Genomic DNA, 18,176 nt, shown 5'->3' with positions numbered 1-18,176 from the left:
TTACTGTTGGTCTGAATTAGTACCAAATATAAATAACACAGTGCAACAAAAAATGACTTTTTTCTGCCTTGGTTTCTATATGTAATTGTTTAGTGTACTTGATGCAAAACCAAATTTACCCGAGTTTGAACATATTTCAACTTAAGGGGCAACAATGGCGCCATTTTGAATTTTTGAGAAACCGAAAATTTTCGAAGTTTTTTCGACGCCATTTTGTTTTAAGACCAAATATCAAAATTCAAAGAGTTTGTCCACATACTAGCATCTTCATATTCATCTTTAAAAAACAGATCTTAAATCGGAGGAAAACTGAGCTCAAAACGGTGATTCTACGAAACCGGTTTAGGCATGGTTTTAGCACAGACTAACAGACATAACACGTCGAACAATAAAATCATCGTTTGGATGATTCCAGTACTTTACGTTAGTAACACTAGCACCATCTGCTGTCGTGTTCGCGCTGCGTCATGTACTTCGACATCAGCGCCAGCGTTACTGCATGTGTCAAATGGGGAACTACAAAATATGTATGAGATTGCATGACAGCGCCCCAGACGACGTTTTCGCGCGATGACTGTTATTCGATTGAAAATTCGAAATTAACGTTTATTGTGGCGATGGAGCTAGGTTCCAGTGTTACGTCTGTTAGTCTGTGGTTTTAGTATATTTCACAAAGCAAAATAATATCCAGTATGTGAGCATTAATGGTAATGCGCTAATATCTAAAAGTGGTAGTCAAGTTATGTCTTATATCGAGTAAAAAATCTCAGAAATCGATTGGTAGGTGTCTGATCTACGTAAAATGTCAGCAACATGTCAATTTTGCCCCAATTCCCCTACAATACGAAAATACACTCTGAAAAAATACACGTAAAATGTACGTGGAAAAGTAGCTGATTCTCATCCATCTTCTTTTCACGTAATTTTTGCCGATTTCTCGAAAGCCGACCATGTGTCAGTGTGTTAGTGTCAACTTCAGTGGCAAACATCTACGTGTATTGACAGTGAACCGTACGTGAAATTTAGGTGAAAGTTACTAATGCCACGTAAGCGGCAGATTTTCTTAGAGTCAGTCCCTTACGTGATTTTTCAGGTAGATTTTACGTGGCAATTTTTTAGAGTGTATGTTTATCTCGACGTTAAGTTAAGGGGTTGAATACCTTTTTAGTTTTTAAAAAATCGGAATTTTTTTTATTACATTAGCTTGAACTACAACATCTTGAAAATATTCTCACAAATTTTCATAAAGATCTGAGCAATAGGGTGAAAGTTAGAGCGATTTGTAACACGCCTCGCTACGGCCGTATAAGCTAAACTTGAAACTTTAAACGCGATTATCTCGGAAAAGTGTTTTTCGAAAAATGACTTTGCCGTGATCCTGATTGCGGGAAAACTACTGAACCGATTTCCTTCATCTTTTTTTTTATTTTCGTTATTAAATTCACCGGTCCTTGAACGATCGCTTTTTTAAACATACAGTTACATTTTGCCGCAAAAAAAAATCAATGCAATTTTTAACGCTCAAAACGTGCATTTTTTGGGAAAAACGTTCCCGTTTGCACTGAAAACAAAATACTCATAAAAGCGATCGTTCAAGGACACGGCACACTTCTAAACTAATGAAATAATAAGAGTTTTTTGAATTCAGTTGGTTGGTGTCTGATCGGCGTAAAATGTCAGCAACATATCAACTTTGCCCAATTCCCCCTACAATACTACGCTGTGCTGTGTAATTATTGTGCGTGATGTCCATACGTGTAAGTACACCATAGTTCATTGTCTCGCCAGAGAGAGATTTCAGTTTTCACCGCGGTGCCTTCAGGCCGTCCGTCGTTCTCTTCTAGCGTATGCGTTGATCTGCTCTTTAGTGTAAGAGCAGTTGTTTTCGCAGTGCAAGATGTTCTCCTGCACTCTAGAGGTTTTCTGATGAGAAAAGACAAGCATGCCTAGAAGTCGAAATCTTTTTTTTCTTATTTAGTGTTGAGAAGTCACCATTTGTGATTGGACACACATACTCATTATTTACTAATATTTATCATAAATACGTAAGCTACTGACAAATCCTCCTCCTAAAAAAAAAATTATTTTCTTATTTTTAAAGAGTCTAGACACTAGAGATTGTGATAAAATACTTAACACTGCAGATTGGTAATTTTTCGAGATGGACCCAGAAATTGAGGGATGGAATGTGATTCAGCCAGAATACTTTATTTTGGTGACAGCGGTGCGATTAGCCCGTTCCAAAGGACATCGGAGTTTATTCACTATTTAGTACTTTTGGCAAGCACTAGTCTTTTTTTTTATTCTCGTTTATTTTCCGTCGGTCTAGTTCCGCCACTGTTGTGGCCAATCACCGACGCCCAGGGAGGCGACTCCACACCCAGGACCCTAACTCACGACCCGTTTATTAACGGACCGGCGCCAACGGCTTTACTTCCTCATGCGATGGAAGGCGTGATCCCAGAGATTTTTCGCCTCAGAAAATCTCCCGGTATCGGCTAGGATTGAAACTAGACCAGTTGGGTTGGTTGTGAGTGGATCACGCCACCTCACAACCATCGACACCTATGTCGGCGGTGGGATTCGAACCCAGGCGTCGAGCGTGGTTGACGGAGACGTTACCAACCACACTAGGCCCCCGCTCAAGCACTAGTCTTGTAAGTCAAGTATTTCATGTTTAATATATTTTGAGCTTGACATTCTAATTTCATCTAGTATTTCTATTGAATGACTGTGCAACATCTGGAGAAGTTGCAAAAGACTCCGCCTCCTCGTAATGCAACTTGGGTAACGCTAAATGGACTCAACTAACGCCTGCTTGATGCGAATCCTATCTAATTCCTTAACTTCCTACAATTCCGTAGTACTTACAGGAGTGTTACTGAGTCGGTGGCCTCCTATTAAGTAAGTACCGCATCATCAATATCCTTTCTAATATTCCCAAGCTATGGGAAAATGGGCGTGACCAGCATGCTGGCTGTCAGGACTACTTTAGCTTAGATTGGCTCAAATGTTACTTTCAAACATTATTCCTCAAACAACTTGAGTGGAAGCGAAAGTTATCAGCTTACTATCTGTGAAATATACCGTGGGCTAGTACATTCTCGAAAATGTTGACTTTTTTCTACTAGATAACACTTTTCAATATTTTTGACATAGAAGTACGTCTCACGGCAACACATGTAGGAGTACAGTTTAAAAATCCGAAAACCTCGAGACCGTCACAAAAATTGTCAACTTTTGCGCTTAAAACTCAATCAGTTTTCAACGAAATTCCTTCATTCTTAGAGAACTTGATTGACAAATAACTTATGTGTCGACCAAACTGCGCGAAAATATTAACTATTTTACTATAGAAAAATCTAGAGCATTGTTGAATGCAAGTTTCGACCAATCAGAGCTGAAACAAGGTCATCTTAACCGACTCAAAAGTATACGAACGATTTGACTTTATAACCCATTTGTTGTTGTTGTTTTACTCGCTCCAGTCCACAAAGAGACGGAAGTTTAACTCTCAGTAGTCACGTATGAAAGCTAGCATGCAGAAATTTAGTCTCTGTTGTAAAACCGATTACTGCAACAAGAAGACAGTTGACTCTTATTGGATACTGGCTCGACCTGCAGCTGGCAGAGCAGCAGCTGATTGTTTCGCAACAAGGCTGAGCCGACGACTCACCCGATCGCAGCGTTACACAGCAGTCGGACCAACCCGTGAACCGCATGCTGACCATGTCCGGATTTTGTACGGATCTGTCGCGTCGTATTTGCTTTCAGTCATTTGCTAAAAGCTGTAGGTGTTCTTTACTTTACTAACTTTACTTCTTTTTCATGTTCCGAACTCGAAAGTTTCTTCATTTAATTGCCTCCCGAAGTTAGTGTGAAGAATTCCATTGATTTGGTGGAAAAATTTAAGGACTTGGCGGTTCGACGAGGTGAAATGCTAGTGTCGTTTGATGTTACTTAACTTTTCCCTAACGTTCCTGTTACTGACGCTTTCTGCAGCTTAAGAAGGCACTTGGAACGCTACCGAGTACCACCAAATGATATCGAAGCCAACCTTACTTACGTTACGGTTAGGGGTAAGTTCCATGAGTAAACTTAAACTAAGAACTAGAGGTAAGTTCTATAAGCAAACTTTTGGATTCAGCAGGGGTAACAAACTCTCATTGCTTTTGGCTGACGTGTTCATGAGCCAGCCAATCGACATAAAAATTTGTATGTAGGAGTTTTTGGGGCCGGGGAAGCTTCTTATGATAGTTTGAGACTCCTCCCTTCTCTGGAAGAGAGGGCCCTAGTACAAATGAAAAACCAATTTCTGCTTAATTCGGAACTAATCGAGCAAATGACGCCAAACTTGGCACGTCAATGTTTTAAAAAGCAAGAAATATTTCTGTGGTAGTTTGACACCCCTCCCTGCACGTGAAGGAAGGGCTCTCATACAAACGAAACACAAATATTTAATAAGTGTTTTTTAAATCAAGGTGATGTACAAACGCTGGAAGGCAAGGATGTTGTCATACCGATAGAACCAATTATTTCAAACGATTTTTATTTTGAGTTTGAAAGTCCAATGGCCGATTCGTTATGCATTCGCAGACTATGAACAAATCGGAATTTAAAGCTTTGGATGTAGATGAAATCAATTAAGAGTGTCTGAAATCATTTCAATAAAAAAATGGGCGGAACGAAGTTTGCCGGGACAGCTGGTAGTTCAACAAACTTCACGGCGGAGAAAGTCGGAAGGAAAACTTCATTCTTGGACTTAGGACAATTCCGTAAAGTTCAGCATATATCGAAAATCGACGTCCATCGACCGGTACATTACAAGCGACTCTTATCGTTACTGCTCTCAAAACAAGCCGTGTTTCAGTCGATGTCGCAACAAATTTACAACATACGGCTAGAGAAAGAATAAATCGAAGCAGAAAGGAAGAAGATCTATAAAGCGACATATGAAAAATGGGTACGATAACATGAGAGAAAAAGACATCGACGAAACGCTACAACATTACAACCATGAAAGGAAGAGGATAAAATAAAAGGATAAGTAAACCGTTCTTTCCAAAATTGGTCAGCAAAATTGAAAAGTAGCATGGTTTTCGAACAGCGTGTAAAATAGTCATATGCTAAACTGCCGTATTACGCAAATTTGTCTCATGTTCTAAATCATGCAAACGAGAAAAACGATGTTAAAGTTTTACAATGCTTTTACGCATTGCGTCAATGTGACAAATGCAATTATGAGTTTCTAACCAGTTTTATCTCGCAATAGACTGTTTTCAATGAATCTAAGTGAAGGTTTATAGATTCAACACTCTTTTCCATAAAAAATACCCACTGGGACAATAATGCCGAGAAATTTACCTTCTAATAGGTAATTTCTACGCATGTCAGTCCCACCACGTGTTTCGATGTTTCCCAATACAAAGTTCGTACTGGGGAAAGAAGGCTGTTTAATCTTTCACGAAAATGATCACGCTAATCGTGTTGGCTTTCTACACAAGTGATGATAGTCTAGATGAAAGTTATGTTATTTGAATAAGTATCAGACCTAACCTTACCTAACCTTCCCCATTACAAAGGGGAATAATTTTTTCAGATTGCCCATTCCTATCATACAATATTTGAACGTTTTTGGGTTTTCCCCATTTTGGCTACACACAAAAGACAGTTCTTACAACTTCCAATTAGTATGAATCTCATACGTTTATCTTCTTATATGCTCGAAAAGGAAAATCATTCAGGTTACGAACCAACAAACAAGGTTTAGGTATCCTTAACAAAGTTATGAACGCACCGCATTTCAATAATCAAGCGAAGTGAGTGATTTTCGTTACCGAATTTCTGAAACCGGTTATGTAGCCAAATGATGTTAGGAGAAGTCTTTAGTGCTCTGTAGCACTTCCACAAGTTGTAAATATGAGAATTGGGATGGATTAGAATAGAAAAAATCTAGTGGGACAAATATGTGTAGAGAATCATCGATGGGACAAACAGACTTGGTATGGTTTTTCTAGATTTTCGGAACAAACACTGTTATTTTTTAAAGTTTTTTAAAAATATACATGAAAACAGACTCATTGGTGATAAAAAACGAAATCGACCAAAAGTAAAATGGGACAACAATGCGTAGAACGGCAGTAAAGGACCTTTTATGTTTCCTGAGAGATTACGTCTTCGACATTTCTGACCTTTTTTGATATGTTATTATTCATATGTTTTGCTGTTTATTGAGCGTCTTGATATTTTTTAACTGTTCAACATTAACTGTTATGTCATTTTTATCTTTTTTAACGTTTTTGGTCTTATTGTTAATTTTAACCTTTGTACAATCGTTGAGATCTGGTGCTTTTTGTACCAATTTGTTCAGTTCAATTGGCTTTCTCTATTTCAACATTAAGTATCGATTTTTTTAGTTATGTGACTTTTTTGTTTTCTTTTGACATTTGCGACATTTCATTGACGATATTTTCGAGAGTTTTGACATTTAAAACGTATCCAATTTTGTTGACCTTGTTGGTATTTACTACCTCCTTTGTCTTTTTGACGGTTTTCAACCATTTTTGATTACATTTTTATTTTTGATATTTTAACGAGTCTCATATGTCTGATACTATTGGTAAAGTGCTAGAGCTCGCACTAGAAAAAAAATGACAAATAACTTTTTAACTAAGAGTTTTGCCCCTAGTGAAGATAATTTTTATAAAGACTTACATGACTTTTCCCGTAAGGCAATGTAGGAGCGACGAACCCGGCGAGCAATTACTCTGTCGCAATTTGACGCACTTTTGCATATACTATACTTTTGCATATACTAAATATTTTATGTGGCCCTTGCTGCAGATTTTTTTTTATTTATATCGTTTGCGATGGATTGGATTTGTTGGAGAATTATTTATTCCATTATTCCGAATTTTTTACGTGTGTTATGGCTAACTACCTTAGAGGAGAGAACGTTTCGATCCCTTCGACCACTACAGTAGAGTCGACATTTCACGAAATAGGAATAGAAGCTTTTTCTCTGGACTTATCTCTCAAGAAATGAAGTTAAAATTATGGTTTCGTTGAACAAATCCAACAGCCATAACTTCTTATCTCTGGCGAAAGTTTTGTTTTCGTTTCGACACAAACACGACCCAGTTTTGCCCAGCTCTGTACGTACTTCTTAAGGGCCGAATACACACACGGCGTAATTATGCCTTCTCCATACAAATTAAAAGGCGTAATCGCGCCTTCCGTTGGGACGCCTTTCAACCAGAACCTTCTAGCTGTGCCTTCTAGTGGAGAAGGTAGTCGTTCGCCGCCTTCGGCTGCGTACTGGACTGCCTTGCGTGTAGACGCATCGTGCCTTCCACAGGGTCTTGTGTCGCCTTTTTTTGACGAAGGTGCTGGCAACGCCGTGTTGTATCGTTTCTCGCCTGCTGGTGATTCTAGAAGTGTGTTGCCTTATTTTTTCTTTTAACAAACATAAACAAACATGAATTGGGTGACATGACAACAAGAAGGTTAGCACACGGCGGAGTTTGAGACGGCGTGATTGCGCCTTCCGTGTAGACGAGTGGAAGGTGGTAGATGCTAGAAGGCACGTTATAAGGTTTCAAGAAGGTACTGACAATTTTCGCCAGGAATGCGTTATCACGCCGTGTGTGTATTCGGGCCTTTAGGCTCCCAATCGATACCAGCGTAAATTTAGTTCACCTTGTTCGGATGCACCAACAGATCGCATCACGAAAATCCTTCCCTGTACCCGAAGGAGCCACCTGGCCATTTATTCCCACAGTAAAGTACCAACCGTTGTTTACCAGCCCTTTCTTCGGCGCTCACTAGTCGCTGTTACGGCTCTCTTTGCTCTCCGCACGCAGCCATGGTAGACGTCAAAAAATTCAGCATTCGAATCGCTTTTCAGCTGGTGCCGCTCGCTCGACTGTCCACCAGTATGAACTGTTTGTGGGTGTGTGTGTGTGTACGTACAGCAAAACCCGACAACGCAGGAGGCCGGTGCGCAAGTCCATGCCGTTTTGGTCGGCTGTTCGGTGGCTGCGCACTGGCTCATTACTGTACAAAAATAACAGTCAATAGCCTAAATATTCTCACAGTTCACACACCAGACAGGGAGAGGGAGCGAGAAAAAAACGGTACGAACGGACAGAAAATAGGGTCGTAATAATTTTGCTCCGCGGAAGAACGGGACGGACTGTTGGAAAACGGACGGACGGCCGGGAATCGTCGGAGCGAACACAAAGACGAGGAAAAGTTTTCTCTATCAAAGGGAAAATCTTTCGCGAAATCCGAGATACAATTGCCACACCAGGTTTGGCCGCCCGTAATCGATTCGAAGCTGGAGGAAAATTTACCACCAGCGGCACTCGAGCGTTTTTTCTTCCTGCCGCATGGATTTTTTCATGGCGGATGCTATTGTGCATACCTGTAGGATTGGACTGAAAAATACCAATACTTCCATTTTTCTGCCCACTGTCTGCGGCCTGGTATAAGTAACTTACCTTTCTGTTTCTCCAATCGGTGCTACGGCTGCTGGCGGTTCTGCTTCTGGGTCAACTTGTTCTTGCACTTTTTTCGCCTTGAAAATTTCCACGCTTTCGAACGTGCGTTCGATTTGTTCTTCTGTTATTTGATTTTCCCTCGTTTTTTTTTTTTATTTCGATTTTATTTATATTCACACCTTCAAGTTTGTGTTCACGGTTTCACAACAGCTCCCACTTGGCAACTGGTTGCGGTGGAACTCGGACAGTCAATATTTTCCTCCGGCTGTCGTTTCTTTTTGCAGGGAAAATTATCGCCGCAGATATCGCACCACTGATATTAGAGACACTTCTGCACACTTATTTTCCGTACACACCGTTCTCGGTTCGACCGTTTTTCTCTCTTTCTTCTGTCTATCCTCGGAGCTCACTCGGGTTGTGTCCGACTGTGTAAGTGTCTGCTGGTGTTCGCTGCAAAATATCCTGTACGAAAAGAAACTGCCCCACACATGTATTTTTCTCTTCTTCACTACTTCTTCGTCTTATATTTTCCACCTTTTCCACAGTAGAAAGCACTCTTGCTGAGACGATGGTGACCAAAGCTCGAGAACCTAAAAGAATCTAACCTTAAAAAAGAACTTCAATTTTTCCCACCTGGAGATAATTCAATCAATTCGCATAACAACAGGCTCTCTCTCTAGCCCTAAGTCTCGCCTCATTCGCACTTGGTCGCCGTCGTCGGATTTCTGTTCGTGCACACAAATTTTCCACGAAAATCTTCTCTGACAGATAATTTCCCACGCGAGCGCGCGCACGCACGCACTCTCTCTTTCTCTCTCTCATACACACACAACCGTGCAAACGCGCACGCACAATCAATAACGAGAAGATTTCGAACTAGTTCTGAGTGCGAGAGTAAACTCTCATACCACCCTCCCCGCCCATTGGAGCCTTTGTACCTCCAGTCGTCGTCGTCGTCCTCGTAAGGGCGAAAAATTTTCACTGTCTGGCTGTCTGCTTTTTCCACGCTGGGCACAGGTAGGTCCAAAAGTGCAAAACTGCGACGTTACTTTTCGTGTGTGTTGTCTTCCCACCACTCGGTTTTGACACCGTAATCCGACGTTTCTGCACTTTTTTTCGCTTCTCTCTTGTTTGGCTTCCAATCCGGTCCAAGGGGCAAACACAATTGTTCAATTTCCCAAAGGAGTTCACCCAATGTAGTAGAACGGCTAACCGCGATGCGAGAAAGCAACAAAAGCCCGACTGTTTTTCCGAGTGGTTCGACTTGGACTGCGCCGTCGGACCTCGGACTGCCAAGATTGAGCGCGGAATTTCCCGCTCGCTCTCTGGTTCTCTTCTCGTTTTTATTTGGGGAGAGAAAATCCTGATCGTCGGTTTTTCCACCCGCATGCATATGAATTTTCCCATGCTCAATTATCCATAATCGGTCGACTCGGTCGTACACGTAAAGGACGGGCGGCGATTTTGACATGTGAGGCGAAGCCACTTCGGACAAGTCAACGTTCTCCTTTTATTCTTAGCCCCAACAGTAGTAGAGTGCAAACAAGTCACACCGACCGTGGCAATGTTGTATGTGTTTGTGTTTTTTTTTTACAATTTTTCTTGTTTGCCTCTTGTTTTCGTCTGTGTCGACGGGATATTTTTGTCACTTTTAATATTACATTTGGCTATTTCGGGCGCTGGTTTTCGTTGGACGCACTTTTTCCACGGTTTCAAAGTTCATTGGAATTAGATCATTCCCGCTCACGCATTTGTCAGTGTTCGGGTTGTGATTATAGACTATTGACATTTCAGTTGATTTTTCGAAGCGATATCTTTCGGTGTAGCTGTCTAGTCTAGGCCTGTGCGAGATTTCGATTAATTCCGTATAAATTAAATCCATCCAGTCCGGGCTAACGCCTACACAACCTATGGTTTTCACCTAGAAAAATGGCTAAAGATAGTAGGTACTAACTTTTACTAATTGCAATCTATTTTAATCAAAAAATTATTATTCAATTAGTCCATGAGCCCGTGATGTTGATGTTGCCTACAATACTCATTAGCAGACTTCCTGAAATCTCGCTCGCACAAAGAAGAGACAGTGTGCTTTGCGCTACAAGTCTCGTTTCTCATTCAGTCGCTTCGTGCTGTGTGCAGCGTGCGAGCGAGAAAACTTACCATTCGTACGAGCCATGTCTCGTCGCATGGGAATTTTTATTGCGACGTACACGAAGATATCTCGTCTCTCAACTTAACGAGTGCGGTGCATGGCCGTCGCGTACTTGAGACAGCTTGCGTGCAAATTCTCGTGAGCTCGTTTCGCGAGCTTGCCTCGCATGTTGCTTTGTGCTAATGGTGTGAGAAGAAATTGATTTTGCGCAGAAGGAAACAGGCAGGGGATTTTATGTTTTTTTCATTTACGGTGTTATAGCAGCATGCATCAAAACACCGTTAGAATTATCAATGATATAACCTAGTTCATTCATTTATCAATTCAAAATTCTATGATTAATTCATCCGACTTTTGTTAACATGAAATAAGAACGTTTTGTTACTATACTTATTATGCTTACGGTACGAAAATGCACCGGACGCAGAGTGTTACGTTGGTTAACAGAAGTGTTCCTTTCGTCGGTTAAGATGTCATTGACTATCTTATGATAGAACTCTGTTTTGTAGTTCTAAGGATAAAAAATGTGGTTTGAAATTACAACATAAGTTTTTCGGGAGTCAAACATAGTAAAACCATTGAAATTGTTTATATTTTCTAGTACATGTTGATGTTGGATAGAATTTTCGAATTGAGTACACTAAAGTCGCTTTTCATGTGGGGGATACATGCCGCGTAAAAAACCGCGTAAATTCCGGAATCCGCGTAAAAAAAAAAACCGCGTAAATTCTGCAATCCGAGTGAAGAGGAACCGAAATCCGCAAGAAAAAAAAAATACCGCGTAAATTCCGGAATCCACGTAAAAAAACCGCGTAAAAGCGACCTTAGTGTATAGCTATTGCAAATCAGGTTCTGAAGGTTCGTGATAATCTGATCGTAGTAATATAGTTTTATGAATTCTTCCGATTAATACACCTTCAGAAGGGTCTGACGGCATATATCGTATGTAGGTACGGTAGGCAGCCTATACACCAGAGAGACGCAGAGACACTCACCGTTAAGGCAACTGTCAACATCAAAACGGATAGAGCGGGGGCCTAGTGTGGTTGGTAACGTCTCCGCCAACCACGCTCGACGCCTGGGTTCGAATCCCACCGCCGACATAGGTGTCGATGGTTGTGAGGTGGCGTGATCCACTCACAACCAACCAAACTGGTCTAGATTCAATCCTAGCCGACACCGGGAGATTTTCTGAAGCGAAAAATCTCTGGGATCACGCCTTCCATCGCATGAGGAAGTAAAGCCGTTGGCGCCGGTCCGTTAATAAACAGGTCGTGAGTTAGGGTCCTGGGTGTGGAGTCGCCTCCCCGGGCGTCGGTGATTGGCCACAACAGTGACGGAACAAGACCGACGGAAAATAAGCGAGAATAAAAAAAAAAAAAAACATCAAAACGGATAACGGCAATGCAAAATTATACAGCTCGCCCGTTTTGATGTTGACAGTTTCCTCAACGGTGAGTGCTTTGTCATTTCTCTAATATACAGCTTCACTAAGGTACAGTACGGGCGTCTCGCTCAGTTCGTAAAGCGATAAGACAACGTGTGGTGCGCCGCAGTCTCTTACCGAAGAAAAAAAAGAAAAGAAACCTCTCGTCGCTTCAGCGCGTGTACAGGAAGTCTGTGTACACGAGAAAGTCTCACGAGCTGTAGCGCACGAGCTGTATCAAGTATGTACAGTACGGGCGTCTCGCTCAGTTCGTAGTGCGATGAAACATCGCCTTGCGCATCGCAATCCGAAGCGAAAGAGAAGCGAAAGAGCAACCTGCAAATTGCATGTGACGTGTCTCGTCTCGTCGCACATGCATGGAAATTCTACGAGCGAGAGAAAGATTTCTCTCGTCGCTTGAAAAAAAAGCGCGTGCACGGGAAGTCTGCTCATTAGGGTGGGTCAAGGTTTCAAAAAGGACGTTTTCCTTTACCAATCTCCATACAAATTTGAAATGCAATGCGCCTTGTGGACTCACTACCAATCGACTTCCGATAAGTTTGGGATTGTTTGTTGCCTCAAATGAAATAAAACTTTGTTCTAGATCTGTGCTATCACGTTTGAATTTTTCCATATAACGATGACCCACTCTATTATTTATATTCGAACAACGACATCTAGTGCATATGTGATGGGAACTATCGATAGTTTCTAGCTTTCTTTAACAGATGGCAGTATACAAACAGTTTTTTTTTTCTTCATCTATAATTTATTTGGCACGGCACAAATACAATTTAATGTTTAACGGCGCCAATTATATCTGGTAGCTTACCTTCTAAAGTATCTTAATAGCTAAAAGCAAATTTTTTATCCTCGCTGCCGACTACGAGCTGAAACTAAATCTAACTTAAAGCTAGAATGTTTTGCATTAAAAGCACTGATTTGTTGTTTGATGGTTTTCCATCGCCATAGGTAAGCAGCATATTGAATATGTTCCGCTGCTGGGCCAAGATATTACGGACTGGCATATTGGGTTGTCTCCTTCGGGACCTGAGAGTATCGTGCGGGTCTAGTTGCTGTTTCCGGATCCGGGGTCTTAACGTGTTCTTGTCGTTTGGTTGGATGTAGGCGGAAGGGGATAGGACTAAACTGGGGCGTGGATGGATTTCAGGAAAACGTATATAAGGGACATGTAGGATAGGTCACGGCTCGCCAAGACATCACGAACAGGAACAGCCGGCTGCCTACCTTCGGCCTGCAGGGAAGCTATTAATCTAGACCTGGCGTCACGGTGTACAGGGCATGACCAAACAACGTGCTCTATGTCGTGATAACCTTCGCCACAGGCACAGATACCACTCTCTCCGAGCCCAACACGACGGAGATGCGCGTCAAATCTATAGTGATTGGACATAAGCCGGGACATCACGCAAATGAAATCCCGACCTACATCCAACCCCTTGAACCACGGGTTCGTCGATACTTTGGGGATTATGGAATGTAACCACCTTCCCAATTCCCCTCTGGTCCAAGCGTTTTGCCAACTGATGATCGTATTCTGACGTACAAGTGCGAAAAATTCATTAAAAGCAATTGGTCTTTCATAAATATCACCGTTTGTTGCGCCCACCTTAGCCAAAGAGTCCGCTTTCTCATTGCCCGGTATCGAGCAGTGGGAAGGGACCCACGCTAAGGTAATCTGAGTAGATTTTTCGGATAAAGCACTCAGATGTTCCCGTATTTTCCCCAGAAAATACGGAGAGTGCTTAACATCTTTCATCGATCGGAGAGCCTCAATGGAACTGAGACTGTCCGTAAAGATGAAATAATGGTCCGTGGGCATTTTTTCGATAATCCCTAGGGTGTACTTAATTGCAGCCAATTCTGCGACGTAAACAGAAGCAGGATTATCGAGCTTATGGGAGACGGTTGAATTGTTATTGAAAATACCGAAGCCAGTGGACCCATCAAGAAGTGATCCGTCAGTGTAGAACATATTGTTGCAGTTGATGTTTCGATATTTATTGGAAACAATTTTGGGGATCTGCTGCACGCGTAAATGATCCGGGATTCCACGAGTTTCTTCTATCATGGATGTATCGAAAAACACAGTAGAATCAGAAGCATTTGATAAGTCGACACGATTTGGAATATTCGAAGAAGGGTTAATATTTTGGGACATGTGATTGAAATACAATGTCATAAAACGGGTTTGAGAATTAAGTTCGATTAACCTTTCAAAATTTTCAATCACGGGACGGTTCAAGACCTCACATTTGATAAGAATACGAGAAGACAGGCTCCAGAAGCGGTTTTTCAATGGTAGTACTCCAGCTAAGACCTCCAACCTCATCGTATGGGTCGACTGCATGCAACCTAAGGCGATACGCAAACAACGATATTGTATTCGCTCCAGTTTGATCAAATGTGTGTTTGCTGCGGAGCGGAAGCAGAAACACCCGTATTCAATAACAGACAATATCGTTGTTTGGTAAAGCCTTATAAGGTCTCCTGGATGGGCTCCCCACCATTGTCCGGTTATTGTACGAAGAAAATTCACTCTTTGTTGACATTTTTTCATCAGATACCTCACGTGACAACCCCAGGTGCCTTTAGAGTCGAACCAGACACCAAGATATTTGTGTACCAAAACCTGAGAAATCGTTTTACCCATTAATTGTGTTTGAAGCTGAGCAGGTTCATGCTTCCTAGAAAAAACTACTATCTCAGTCTTCTCCGGAGAGAATTCGATACCTAGCTGTAAAGCCCAAGCAGACAAATTGTCCAAGGTATCTTGCAATGGTCCTTGCAAATCGGCAGCTTTGGCTCCTGTAACAAAGATTACACTGTCGTCTGCAAGTTGTCTTATCGTGCATGAATTTGCCAGACATTCGTCGATGTCATTTACATAAAAGTTGTAAAGAAGGGGGCTTAAACATGAGCCCTGGGGAAGACCCATGTAGCTAATGCGAAAAGTTGCCAAATCGCCGTGCGTAAAATGCATGTGCTTTTCGGACAGCAAATTGTGCAAAAAATTGTTCAAAATTGGAGAAAATCTTTGTCGGTGAAGTTTACCCGAAAGAATGTCAATAGAAACGGAATCAAAAGCCCCCTTAATGTCCAAGAACGCAGACGCCATTTGTTCTTTGCGAGCATACGCCAGCTGAATATCTGTTGAAAGCAACGCAAGACAATCATTCGTCCCTTTGGCACGGCGGAAGCCAAATTGAGTATCTGATAGTAGACCATTTGATTCGACCCAGTGGTCTAAACGACGGAGTATCATTTTTTTCCATCAATTTCCGGATACAGGATAGCATTGCAATCGGAGTTGTGATCAGAAGCTGGTTTCCCTGGTTTTTGGATGGCGATCACCTTCACTTGCCTCCAATCCTGCGGTACAATGTTTTGCACCAGGAACTTATTGAACAAGTTCAACAAGCGCCTCTTGGCATTGCCGGGTAGATTCTTCAACAAGTTGAATTTGATTCTATCTAACCCAGGTGCGTTATTGTTACAGGACAGGAGGGCAACTGAAAATTCTGCCATCGTAAAAGGTGATTCTATCGCGTCGTGACCCGGAGACGCATCGCGAACAATATTTTGCTCAGGACATACTTTCCTGGCAAAATCAAATATCCACCTACTTGAAGACTCCTCGCTTTCGTTGACCGTTACGCGATTCCGCATTCTTCGGGCTGTGTTCCAAAGAGTGCTCATCGATGTCTCCTTCGACGTCTCGTTCACGAACCGACGCCAATATCCGCGTTTCTTTGCTTTACCCAAGCTTTTAAGCTTGGTATCAAGCTCCGAATACCGTAAATAGTCGCCAGGTATACCTCCCTTCTGGTAGGCCAAAAACGCGTCAAATCTTTGCGTGTAGACATCGGAGCACTCTTGGTCCCACCACGGAGTGGGAGGCCGTTCTTTAATCGTTACGCCGGGATATTTCTTCGTTTGGGCTTGCAACGCGGCGTCGAGAATCAAGCCCGCGAGGAGGTTGTATTCTTCAAGTGGTGGATGATGTTGAATCGAATCGACCGCTTTTGAAATCATTTCCTCGTATAACTTCCAATCGACATTCCGTGTGAGGTCATACGGAATGTCAACTGGTCGCATGCAAGTTGACCCGTTATTAATTGAAATAAGAATAGGCAAATGGTCGCTACCGTGAGGATCGAGGATTACCTTCCATGTGCAATCCAACCGTAGCGACGTCGAACATAAGGATAGATCCAAAGCGCTTGGGCGCGCTGGAGGTTTCGGGATACGTGTCATTTCGCCGTTGTTTAAAATAGTCATGGCGAAGTCATCGCAAAGGTTATAGATTAAGAGGAGCGGTTATCATTGTAAGGGGAACCCCAAGCCACGCCATGAGAGTTGAAGTCTCCCAAAATCAAACGTGGCGAGGGAAGAAGTTCTATTAAATCAAAAAGCAGCCGTTGCCCAACCTGTGCTCTGGGAGGAATATATATTGAGGCAATACAAAGCTCTTTACCTTTTATTGTCATTTGACATGCGACAACTTCGATGCCTGGAATCGAGGGGAGGTTAATACGATAGAAAGAATAGCACTTTTTAATCCCTAAAAGTACTCCTCCATATGGGGTGTCTCGATCAAGGCGAATAATATTAAAATCATGGAAGTTGAGATCAATATTTGAAGTAAGCCAAGTTTCACAAAGGGAAAATGCATCGCATTTGTTTTTATTTATCAAAACTTTAAACGAATCAATTTTTGGTAAAATACTTCTACAATTCCACTGTAAGACAGAGATAGAATCCTTCATATACGCAGTTGAATTAGGCATCGAAGGATACAATCGCTGCAAGGAGGGGCCATTGGGCAGTCAACTGCTTCAAAAATGATCTAACTGTTGGGAGAAATGCTGTAAGAAAAAATTTAATTGGATCGGGTACATTGAAAGTTTCAAAAATCCAGTCCACAATGTCAGAAAATTTCACTAATCCAGAGTTTGTTTCATCAACTGGATGTGCAAAAGAAACAACTGGGGTTTTAGGTGTTCCTGGCAGCGCTGGGAACTCCTTCTGGGACTGTAAATTTGCAAGCCCAGGAGGAGTTTGCTTCGGTTTTTCCGCAGCACTGTTTGGTTTGCTTGTAACTTTCATTTCACTTTGAGAAATCTTAGGACCTTTTCTGGGAAGTTTAGGAGAGGAAATATTTTTCCTCTTTCTAGACTCCCCAGGATTGGCGTAAGATGTTCCCGCTGGTGAATCGTCAGAATCGGTTTCATCAGAGGACAACAGATCATAAGGGTTTGATGTACTGGGAGAAGTGGTAACAGTCTTCTTCAGCATCTCAGCGTAAGAACGCTTCGAACGCTCTTTGAGAGACCTCTTTATTTTATCCCTGCGCTGCATGTACACCGCACATGTCGAGAGCTCATGCTGACTCTCCCCACAGTGAATGCATTTTTCAGCATTTTTACTGCAGGAATCATCCGCATGATTCTCCCCACACTTGCCACAACGTGCCTTATTGCAGCAGTAGGCGGCGGTGTGGCCTAACTGCTTACAATTCAGGCAGTTCATGACGCGAGGCACATATAATCGCACAAGGAGACGAACCCGGTGGATCGAGACGTGGCTTGGTAGCGCTGACCCGGCGAACGTAACTCGAAACGAGTCTGACGGGGTGTATACTGTTTTGCCACCGATGATCGATGCTGACCGCAATAGCTTGCAGTCGAGCACCTTTACATCGGGACAGGTTTTGTTTTTAAAGCACCCTTTGGCACTTGCCAGTATACACTCGACGGACAGACTCGAATCGGTTATGACACCGTCGATCTCCACGTCTCGTGCGGGTATGTAAACGCGATACTCGCGTGTGAAGAGCTCAGAGCAAGCTATATCGTTGGCCTTTTTCAGGTTACTGACCACGACACGGAGCTTGTTAGGCCGGACCTTGGAAATTTCGGTCACGTTCTTGTACTCCTTCGTCAGGTCTTTAGAAATTTGCAAGAGGTTCAACTGTTTCGATTTCGGTCCCGCCTTTGGCCGAAAATAGACAGTATAGCTGCCCTGGGCTCCGTCTGGGTAAAGCCTGGGGCGAGGGGGGACTGAAGAATGAACA

The 18,176-nt window shown here is 42.4% G+C and overlaps 1 protein-coding gene across 4 annotated transcripts in view; it reads right to left on the bottom strand.

Moving 5' to 3' along the window:
* The window catches only part of LOC129718356 (calcium/calmodulin-dependent protein kinase type II alpha chain), a 134,707-nt gene extending 124,923 nt beyond the window's left edge, over positions 1-9,784 (bottom strand). The window contains exons 1-2 of one of the 4 annotated variants that reach the window (XM_055669061.1): positions 9,440-9,784; positions 8,502-9,091 (exon numbers count right to left, since the gene is read on the bottom strand). The gene's annotated coding sequence lies outside the window, so the exon portion shown is untranslated. The remainder of the gene's footprint in view (positions 1-8,501; positions 9,092-9,439) is intronic. The other 3 variants (XM_055669060.1, XM_055669062.1, XM_055669063.1) reach the window with 3 other exon arrangements.
* Positions 9,785-18,176: the final 8,392 nt, after the last annotated feature.

The sequence above is a fragment of the Wyeomyia smithii genome, chromosome 1, assembly GCF_029784165.1.
Source record: "Wyeomyia smithii strain HCP4-BCI-WySm-NY-G18 chromosome 1, ASM2978416v1, whole genome shotgun sequence".
NCBI lineage: Eukaryota > Metazoa > Arthropoda > Insecta > Diptera > Culicidae > Wyeomyia > Wyeomyia smithii.
This window is presented reverse-complemented; position numbering and strand designations above follow the sequence as displayed.